This window comes from Ornithodoros turicata, chromosome 2 (genome assembly GCF_037126465.1).
Source record: "Ornithodoros turicata isolate Travis chromosome 2, ASM3712646v1, whole genome shotgun sequence".
In the NCBI taxonomy this organism is placed as follows: domain Eukaryota; kingdom Metazoa; phylum Arthropoda; class Arachnida; order Ixodida; family Argasidae; genus Ornithodoros; species Ornithodoros turicata.
Genome location: NC_088202.1, coordinates 143,019,491 through 143,030,401, shown reverse-complemented (window position 1 = coordinate 143,030,401; position 10,911 = coordinate 143,019,491). Strand labels below are relative to the sequence as shown.

The following is a 10,911-nucleotide window of genomic DNA, read 5'->3' as shown; positions in this document are numbered from 1 at the left end:
CTTTCTTTCTTTAACTATTTTTTTTAATTTATTTATTATTTCTTAATTTTATTTATTTATTTATTTCTGGAATAGCAAGCCGACGTCTCGTTTGGCTGTCCTTTCCCCCGTTTTTTTTTTTCCTTTTCGTCTAATAAATATATCCCCCTCCCCCACAAATTGCCTAAGAAATTAACGATGAAAGATGGAAGTCACAGAAAAGGTTAGCCAACTGTATAGGACTCATTTCTATGTTGTTCCAGCCTCAGAACATCAGTTTTCTCTCATGTTCAACAGTTGCCGCTTGCGTCGATCCCGTCGTGTGAATGTGTGTATGAGTGAGCAAAAATGTAAGAGTGAAAGGAGGATGAGTGAGAGTGAGAGAGTGGTTGAATTGTCCCTTCAGATGACGCGCTCTTGGAAGTCGCTGGGGGAAGGTGTGTTAGCTTAGCGCAATTGGTAGAGCCCTGGACCGGAAATCCAGAAGATGTGGGTGCATGTGTCCTATACAGCTGGCTAACCTTTTCTGTGACTTCCATCTTTCTCCGTCCAACTACGTTTGAGTCCTTATATGTGTGTGTCTTCGTTCTCCCTTTGTCTCGGTGTTTTATATCACGTACTCTTTTAAATCGCGAGACCTGAAAAAGGTTTGGTGCTAAAGAAAAGAGGACTGGAAGCAACTTGGAAGACTACGGTACTAACTATACTACCGGTGTTTCTTCATAAGTTGTATTTTTCGCGAATTTCGCGAATGCCACTTTCTCGCGAAATCAGAGCCCCGCGAGTAAGTGTTGCTCCGAATTAAGGTTCCTCAAGTATCCCCTAACAAAATTAGGACAGTAAACACGCCTTCATCCGAATTCGCGATTTATGGAGACCGCAAAATTAACGATAGTATTTATATAGAAGATTAAAATGTACAACAATAATATACACAGAATACCCGTCATTTATGTGCACCACGATACCTTAAAATCGATAATAAAAAAACGCGCCAAGTAACAAACAGAAAGACGACACAACATGCATAGGGAGTGACTTCTTCGCGTTAAGCGCTATTCTCAGATTCGGGGAGTAAAAATCGGGCGCTATTTTTAAATGTGTAATTCGGAGAGAAATCGGGTGATAATTGTGCCTTCGGGTGTTATCGGGTGTTTTTGTTTTTCCTCTTGTCTATTCTCTAACCTGTCTATATTCCTGTTACCTTTCCTAATCTCCCACTTGAAGCGATTTTTATTTTTGCTTTGCTATTCCTTGCGGAACATGCCTTCTTTCATTTTTCAGTCGAGTCTTAAATTAAATGAATCCATCAAAGAAATGCCGCTTTTGGTAGAGAATGTTTTATGGCAAATCGCTGTTTCTCACTTCATTTCCCGCAATGTTATGTGGCTTCGTTTCCCTCATATCATATCTGGCACGAAACATGAATTCCTTATCTAAGCAGCATTTCTCATCGCACCGATCACAGTCTGAAAGTATCACGTACTATCTCTCGCACCGAGTCCCTCAGACACTCTTTCATACCGCTCGCCGAAACCGAGTGGAACTCACTCCCACAGAACATTGTTGACATCGCAGATCCCCTAACCTTCCGCAGGCATTTACTTTCCCATTTTTTTTCATTAATAACTCTGTTGTCACATAGACCTCCTTCCCTAGGTCTACTGTGGCCAGTGTACCATCGTTATTGCATTGAATTACTATTGTTATTATTGTTATAATTCTTGTTTGTTGTCCTTTTAAACTAATAGTGTGCAAAGGCTGTTGTTAGTTTTTTTCTTTATCGTTTACCCATGTAATGACCCTTTGTGGTCCCTTGGGTTTTGGAATAATAAATAAATAAATAAATGACGCATCCTTTCTACACGTTATTCCTACTCATAAACTGCAAAGCCTTTTGTACGTGCATGTTGTACAGTACTTTGCTCGACGTCGAACTACTACATTTGAAGTATACTACAGATAAAATCGCCATCAATTTTAACTCGATAATTAGAATTGGTACCTTCTGCAGACTGAGCATCTTGCATCGACTGACAAGTTTGACACCTGCTCGCATTACACGTGTGACAACCAATGTTAATTTCTGGAAGTTTTTGTTAATTTTGGCAATTACTAATCTGTCTCGGATGTTCCGCGCCCGGCTTTAGGTTACGCGCGGTGGTTGTGAACATATTTCCTTCACCCGATCAGACTGCGAGAGAATTGTGTAGTGACGGTTAAGTATCTTGCTAATGTTAGGAACGTTGCCATTGAATGTGACAGTGATCGAGGTTTAATATTACTGTCGCGCCCAATTGTTTTTGTTCAATTCACATTCGATCAATTTTGTTAAAATACTGCGTTGCAGTTTTCGTGTTAAATTCTCCACTAAAAAAACTAGCTTTTATTAACTCCTCTGTAATCTGTTGTCCACGTCTTACTATTTTACTTTTATTCAACTTTGCAGCCGTCTGATATCTCAACCTGTTTAACCTGTAAATATATATATATATATATATATATATATATATATATATATCCTCGAGCGTGCCGCGCCGCGTATTTTGTCGCTCGAGCCCGTTTTCCATGCGGCGTGCTCTACCCAAGTCTCACACCAATCGCGACACGTATCACCCAAAAGCCTCCGTGTCCAACTGTGGCCATCGGAACAAGTTGTCTGGCAGTAAATGGAACAAACTTTCGTCGACGTTTGCGGAATTTTTCTTTTCATTCTTCTTTTTTTTTTTTTTTTTGCGATTCGTTTTTAATGAGCCAGATAGACGAAAAAAGTGTTCATTTTAGTTTATATAGTCTTTCTGGTTTTATCTACTCACTAACCACCATTGTCTTGGCGCACTATGGCCACAGTTGCTTATGCGCCATGAAAACTCCGATCATCATCATCATCAGTTCGTGGACGTTTGCGGGAAATTTTTTTTTCTGTAATGCGTTTTTAACGAGCCAGATAGACGGAAACGTGAGGCGGAATCAAAAAAAAATCTCCAAACTTCCTGTCACACTTCGCATTTCATTCGGATTGCTTCTTTCGTGTACTTTTCTCCTAGGTTTCGATTTTTAAGTCACCCGGGTAGCGACGTTCAGCAGAACTCAAAGTGGCAGCCCGTGTAGTGACCCAAGCTGTTCCGCGGTGTGGACTTTTCTCCTCCTGCTTCTGCTTAGTGACGTTTTGTTTGTTTGTTTTTTCCCCCAGACGTGGAAGGAAACAAAAGAACAATTTGTCGAACCAGAAAATTGCCACCGAGCGGAGAGACGGAGAGTTTCGACGGGGACTGAAAAGAAGCAAACAGGAGTGAAGTAAAGGTAAACGAGGAGAGAATATAGTAAGTAAACTCGGTATAAGGTGGAATCTCGCGGGTGAGGCGAAAAGTCGTTGAGGAGCAGAAGAGGAAGAAGGAGGCGAAGAGAGAATGCGTCGTCGACGTTGAAAATAGGCGATTTTAAAAAGATGCGCGCGCCATCAAGCGCGTGGCGCAAGGCAGCATGGGAACTTTGAGGGACACTGCTCCGTCGTCTGCTTCGGATATGGTTTATATCGGCTGACGCTGATGCAGCGCACACCGGGAATGTTGTTGTTCTTCTTCTGCCTCCGCCTCTGGCCGTATCGTAATGCTTGAAGGCGCTCTAAGTTCCCATGAGCCCTTGCGTACCACAGGTGGCGCTTGGTTTTCTAAAATGGTCTATTGCGGGCGCGTGGAAATTAGATTATCTTATATTGTTTTCTGGCGGGTCCTTAATTCGTTCATATATTTATATTGCATATCATTTTGTATTAATGTGTAGTAACAAATGATTTAGGCACATCGACAGTGAAGGGGAAACAGGCAAGCTGCACGTTGCTGTAAAATTTTGTCAAAAAAAAATTTGTCGAAAAATTTTTGTGTGTTTTTTCTTGGAAAAAATTGATAAATAAAGACAAGGTGGCCAACTTTACTCGCCTCGATGGATGAGTTGTCTCGCCTTCGGAGGTGCGAGCCGTGACGTCACATCCGGATGAATCTCAGTATTGCGGTGCTAATTTGCACGTACGCCTTTATTATGATTTCCGTTTGCTGTATACTAGAGCTTGCAGTGGGGATGCACATCGGTGCAGTTAACCGCTTTTACATTCATCCGGTATAACTTGGGACCCATTACTGCAACCATTCGGGGACTGTGACGTGTTCTAACAGGGTTTTATTACCCAGCGTGCACCTGGGCCGAGCGTACCCAATAGACACATACAAGTAGCAGAAGTAAACAGAAACACACATACAGCCATAGCTACGCGACAGATACGCCAGCCAACCGCTTTCACAAACATTCAAAGCAAAGCCAGTAAGGGTACCATAACAATCAGGGCACGTAACGAAATGGCTAGGCCACATGTGGAGCCGTCCTAGCTCGAGATGCAACCACACGGGTGAGGAGAGCACGCATAGATTGTTATTTCGGTAGCGAATAAAAGTCACTAAAAATATTTCCTCCAACTGGTTAATATATTACCGCATTAAGGACTCTGTTTATTACTCAAATTACTCGAACTAACCCAGCACAATCTCCACACCGAATTAATGTGGTGCTGCACGTTGCGCATGCATGGAGCCAGCCTCGTACTTTACGATTAGGTACTGCGATCAGTGAGTTACTTGGTTTAAACGATGGTATAGACAGTTGAAAGAGGTACAAAAATTGTACTTCCGCCCTGGTTTACCTTTTTTTTATACATACGCTTTTTATACCTTTTCCTCTGACAGTGTAGAAGCAGCAGTTCGTCAAGTGCAACTTTAAAAGTACTAAACGGTAAATGTTCACGTTGCCTGAGGTGATAAGTCACAATATTGCTGTGAGCATTTGTATCCATGTTCATACATGCACATATCACATGTATTAGTTGTTCTTCAAATGTACAGCAAAAAAACAAGTAACACATGTCCGTAAATAAGATCTTTCGGGGCAGCTAATATTGGCTCTATAGAGACTGTATAGAAAATGTATATATTCTAGAGTCTGAATCCTGTATAGAAACTGTATAGAGTTTTACCAGTTAAAAACCCTATACAGCTTCTGTCTATGCACAAGATTGACACTAGACACGACAGATAGATTCTCTATAGGTCCTGTATAGAAACTAGAAAATCATTTTCATAAGGGGAAACGGAAACAAATCGGAAGGGGAGGGCTGGGTTCTACAAACGGGCACTTGTTCGCTGCCTATTTCTGAAAGAAAAGTAGGACCGAAGGTCGCGTCCCTCTCAGGGTCCATTGTATAATCCCATCAGGACCCTGGCTTTCGGGCGCGAGCTTGTTCGCTTCTTGCTTCGAGCGTAGTTCAACTCTACCAAATTGGTGGCGCTGTCAAATACTATGACGTCATTTGTTCACAAACAGGGAGAGGTCTATTGCAGATTAGCCTCCGTCGGTGAGGGTGATGCGCTCCTCAGGCGCGCTTTTTCAGTTTTGGCTCATCTGCATATCAAAATTGGGGGATGTATATTTTAACGCACGAGTGTGTTTCAGTATTTTTTAAACGTGGAGTTTTGCAACCAGGTCAGTGTCCCAGTCTGCTATCTCGCTTTTGCCCCCAAATTCCCTAATTAAAATATTAATTAATGAGCTTCCAGGTAATTAGACATCTGGTCGTTACATACTATCTAGCTTCCAGCGTATAGTTCACCTCTACCAAATTGGTGGCGCTGTCGAACTCTATGACGTCATTTGTTTACAAAAAAGGGAGAGGCCTATTGGTCAGGAGAAGTAAAACTGGAAGAAAAACCAGGAATCTGTGACGGGAGTTGGGGAAGGGATCTGGTGTTTGTGTCTTCCCGACTGCGGGTGACAGCAGGAAATGATGTGCTTCCGTGATAAACGACCTCGAGAGGAGATTTAATAGCTCCGCTATATGAAAAGGCTTAGTGGCGGGCTCTCGGTTAAAGTTCCATTGCGTAGTACATGGCTGCGTGTGTTTCTTTTTTCGTGATACACTTCATGCCCTCTGAAGAGTGTGTTTTTTTGGACAAGTAGGAAACAGCCTTTTAATTCATTGCACAAGAACAGTGTATTTTCTTTCTCTTTTTTTTTATGCTTTACAGATTTCTTATGAAAATGGTAGAAGCGCGGCATAGATGTAGTTTTTGAAGTTGAGTATCCCATAGGGACCGTGCGACACCTAAAGGGGGCGCGCTGCTCCGTCGCGACAGCGCCGCCAGTGGCGGTCTTGGACGTATCCGACGTGATACCACGCCGCCCGTTCTATGCATTCTCAAGTGGAACCGTAGCTTGCGTGGTGACCGCCGTAATTAGAAGGGCTAATTTTCGAAGTGAAAATAATGTGGAACCTTTCTGGGGCGCGAACGAAGAGAATGGAGACAAGCTGCACAAATGGAGACTGTGGACAAATGGAGACTGTGCACAAACTCACAAACGATGAAACACCTCAATCATTATCTCGAAATAGGTTGCCGTTTGGGCGGTGCATTTGACGGTGATACAGTATCCAGCGGCGTTTCACCGTCACGAAAGTGGCAACTGTAAATCATTGATCATTTTGCAGGTCCTCATTCAGTTTCATTGAAACTAGAACAGAAGAAATAGAATATATTCGCTCATGTTGTGCACACCTCATGCAATGGCCGAACGCGCGTCACAAACGCTATTCGCTGCGAGTCTAGTGACCTCGGTGGTATTGAAAGCGTAGAAATCACGAGAAATGACGCATCTGGTCCCTAATGAAGAGTTCTTTTAGGTGCTAGCACAGTTAGCGATGCTGTTGCAAAAAAAGATGCCCGCACTTCACATGTAAACAAAGCTGGCTAACCGGCGGCTATCACGCAAGGTACTTTCTCCGGAGGCCGCATCGCGGCGCCACCGGTTTGTCGCACAGTCCCTATACGTATTTGTTAAACACATAAGCTGTGAGTATTTTCCCACTGCATCACTTGCTTGCGTGCTTTTTGTTCGTTTGGCACTTTATTACGAAAGTCGGCAGACGAGAGCATGGAATGGCCGGTGGTTTCGTTTTTGCCATTTCCGGTTCCCGCTGGTTCGCAGGGCTGCATGAAGAATACTGTGTGTAGAGGATTTAAGTGCGTGTATTCATCGTTGGATTACTGTTGTCTTCGGAAATACGTGCCTGCATTCTTTACGACGGGAAACGATTTATTGATTGCGCTGGCAAAGCGTACAAACGTCACTTAAACACGTCATAGGCGGTTAACACGTTCATCCCTGTCGGTGGAAAGCAAAGGGCTGGCGGTGTCGCAGGTAATCTCCCATATGATTCACGCTTGATATGACAACGTTCATCTCTTGACCCCAAGCAGCACAATGTACTGATAGTCGAATGCAATAGGGGCGGACGGTATGTGTCTTAACAATGTTCTTTAGTTTCACGAGTCTGTTCAAGGCCTTCCGCCTACCCGCCCACCCCTATTGCACTCGACTTTCAGTACATTGTGCTGCTTGGGACACCGAGCACTACTCAACTCGCTCAAGCAGCACAATGTACTAAAAGCCTAGTGCAATAGGGGTGAACGGTATGTGTCTTATCAATGTTCTTTAGTTTCACGAGTCTGTTCAAGGCCTTCCACCTACCCGTCCACCCCTATTGCACTCGACTTTCAGTACATTGTGCTGCTTGGGTCTGCACGCTTCCAAAAGGTTCGTACGTACTCAACGCACTTACACGACTTGCCTCACTTCCTTCACTGGACGGCGTTCCCTCCATCGGCCCGTTTCCCCGTTTGTTTTGATCCCATGTGACTGCGCAGGGTTGGCAACAAACGGAGCAGCTCCGCTGTAGTTAGGGGGCAGAAATTCGTCCACCAACACTGTCCATGAGCAACGGTTGGCTGCGCCCGGGCGGCCACGCTCGGAGATTAGGGGGGTCCCATTTACGGCGCGCCAAGTACGTTCTCTAGAGTCTTCCTATATTAAAGGTACTGTAAAGCAGCAGGCATAGAATTTTATATTGCTGGCTCATTGGACAGCCTGGGTGCTCAGTACAGAAACGCCACAAATTTCGTTCAAATCCACCCCGTAGTTTTTTTAGAAGATTAAGTTCCAATATTACGGGCAACTCTGTGTCTAAGACCCGATACGAACTCCACAGTTCCCGCCATGTAGGGCGGCGGACATAAACATGCCAATAACAATGGAGCGTACAGCGACATCTGTGGACCGCTACCATCACCACACCGGCTTGCCGGACGTGGTGCATTTTTGCGTAGGTGGCTTTCGTGGTGATTCTGCTGGCAGTTTGTTACTCATTTCAACGATGTACCAATGTTCTTGCATTTTGAGAGAATATTCGTCAGGAATTACCTCTTTTGAACAAACTTTTAGAAGAAAGCGCATGAAGCCGGCTACTTAGCCTATGACTTAGCCTATGACTTAGCCGATAGAGGGTTGGGGGACATGTAACACTGTTGCTCGACGAATAGGCGATTGTTTCCCACCAGGCGTCGCACCGCGTCTTTTCACCGCAACTTCAGAAGTGATTAGAAAATACTTAGAATTTTATGTCGCACATAAAATTGCAATGCGTGGGTTTCCTTCGGCATAAGCTTTCAAATGCCGCTGCCAATATTAACAGCTTGCCTGCTGCTTTACAGTACCTTTAATTCTATGGCAGCATAGGACCACCGAAGTGAGTAGGAGCGCCCGAAGATTGGGAGAGGAAGCTGTAAACCTACCACAATAAACGCATTTAGCAAAATACCCAAATGTGCCGCCAATTCCCTTTGTGTTGTTCTTACACCGCGTCCTAAAGGCGTCCCGGCACCCGTCAGAATTTTCACCATTTTCGTATCTTTCCCATGTGTCCTGGATCGAGGCCTTGACATCACACACAACTCAACGAAGCAACCGCGATTCTCGCTAATCTGATTCGAAGAATTACGCGCTTATGGCAGCAGGATTAACGTCATTTTCGTACAGCGAATAAAAGTATAATATGGTGCGCTAAAATCTCTCCATAGAAAAAAAAAACGTGGTGGTGGTGGTGGTGATAGGGCTTGCCGTTGTCGGCCTCACGTATGTGGGCAACGTCACGACTCACGCCCTGGGGGAATGTGCGTCCTGGGCCGACTTCTCAGGGAACTGTGCCGACATATGTCTGAAAGCGTCTGAGGAAAACCCAGGAAAAACCCCAGACAGCACAGCCGGCACCGGGATTCGAACCCGGGTACCTCCCAGTCTCGACGTGACATGGCCAGCACGCTAACCACTGAGCCAAGAAAAAAAACGAAACTAAAAGATTCAGTATAGGGATGAAGCCAACCACACGCGAGGATCGTGTTGGCCGTCCGCGGTTGCGGGCAGGCAGCAGCTTTTGCTACAACAGTTTTGTTGTTACAGTTGTTACAGTTGTTTTTTACAGCAGTTTTGTTTGTTGTTGTGAGGCTTCAAAAGTTCTACGGTTCAGAACATTCTCATTGATAAGAAGAAGAGAAATTACATTCCAAAGTCTGCAGAGATAATCCTCTCCCTCAAACTGAACCCTATATTTTTGCTCGTTCAATTTATAAATTATAATGTTTAACCCTAACCACTGAAATCTCCTACACGCGTCCACCTCACAGTCACGCGGGCTTACATCTCCGTCATTGCTATTCTACCATCATCATCATCATCCCTCTTCTTTTTCCTCACACTTTGACCAGGTCCAGGACTCTTCCTTTCACTCTTTCTTTAAAACTGTTGGCCTTTCTTTCTTAGAACTGACAAAACTGAATTTAGTGCGCACATACTTGCTTCCCTTGTATACAAGCCACTGCTTTCACATATCCGTAAGCTCCAATTTGCATGCCGTATTGTTCACGGTTTTCTCTTATTTGATTTTTTATTTTGTTCTACCATCATCATCATCATCCCTCTTCTTTTTCCTCAAATTTGACCAGGTCCAGGACTCTTCCTTTCACTCTTTCTTTAAAACTGTTGGCCTTTCTTTCTTAGAACTGACAAAACTGAATTTAGTGCGCACATACTTGCTTCCCGTGTGTGCAAGCCACTGCTTTCACATATCCGTTAGCTGCAATTTCCATGCCGTATTGCTCACGGTTTTCTCTTATTTGATTTTTTATTTTTTATTTTGATTTTGATTTGATCACGGTGAAATCCCTGAATAAGAATAGCACAGAGTTCTTATCTTTTCTCTTTTTTTTTTACCCTGTAGGAGCAATCGATTGTCGTCCATTTGGTGCGTTCCGGAACCGCTTCACCCCCCTCCTTTCTTCTAATTCCTGCGACGATGCCCAAATCGATGTTCGTACATCCCGACTGGATCCAAGAACAGCCTAACTATAGTGGCCCCTTCTTTGGTTTTTATCTGCGTTCCATTGTAAGCCTTTTTCCGTTAAACGATCGGCACTTGGAAGTACTCTGTCTTCCCTGTATAGGGACCAGATGGAGAAAGGATGTTCTTTTTTAGAAAGTAGACTGCGTGTAATTGAAGGGAATGGTGACGTCATCGGCCAAACACTGTCAACGTCACAGTGATTGAAGAAGGCGCGCTCGACGACGGCGGCGGCGACGGCTTGCCATTGTTCCCCTCACTCCTGTGTGGGTGAAGGATAAGTGAGGGGTAAAAGTTGACGAGTATATAGATTGGTCGATGTCGAGATTACTAGGAAGTCTTTTTGTGCACTATAGTACAGGGGTGAGTAAACGCAGAACCAGTGTCTTTGCCCGTTTCGCGAAAGAGGGGAATTACGTACGAAAGATCCTCTGGAACGGAGGACATCATCTAAAGCGCCATTTGTAAACCATGTGTAACCACTCCCCTCTGTAATGCTATTGCCTTGAGGGTATAAATAAATAAATAAATAAACAAAGCGCCATTTCCGCAGAGATGAAAGTATTTCTTCCGCACCGCATTGTGTGGACGACTGTCTCTTAGGATATGTTCGATAGTTTCGGTTTTGTTGACAATATCCGCCATTTTGCTCGCATTTT

The 10,911-nt window shown here is 44.1% G+C and overlaps 1 protein-coding gene across 3 annotated transcripts in view; it reads left to right on the top strand.

Moving 5' to 3' along the window:
- LOC135384193 (neural cell adhesion molecule 1-like) overlaps positions 1–10,911 on the top strand; it is a 210,984-nt gene that overhangs the window by 97,864 nt on the left and 102,209 nt on the right. The gene's annotated exons all lie outside the window — the stretch shown is intronic.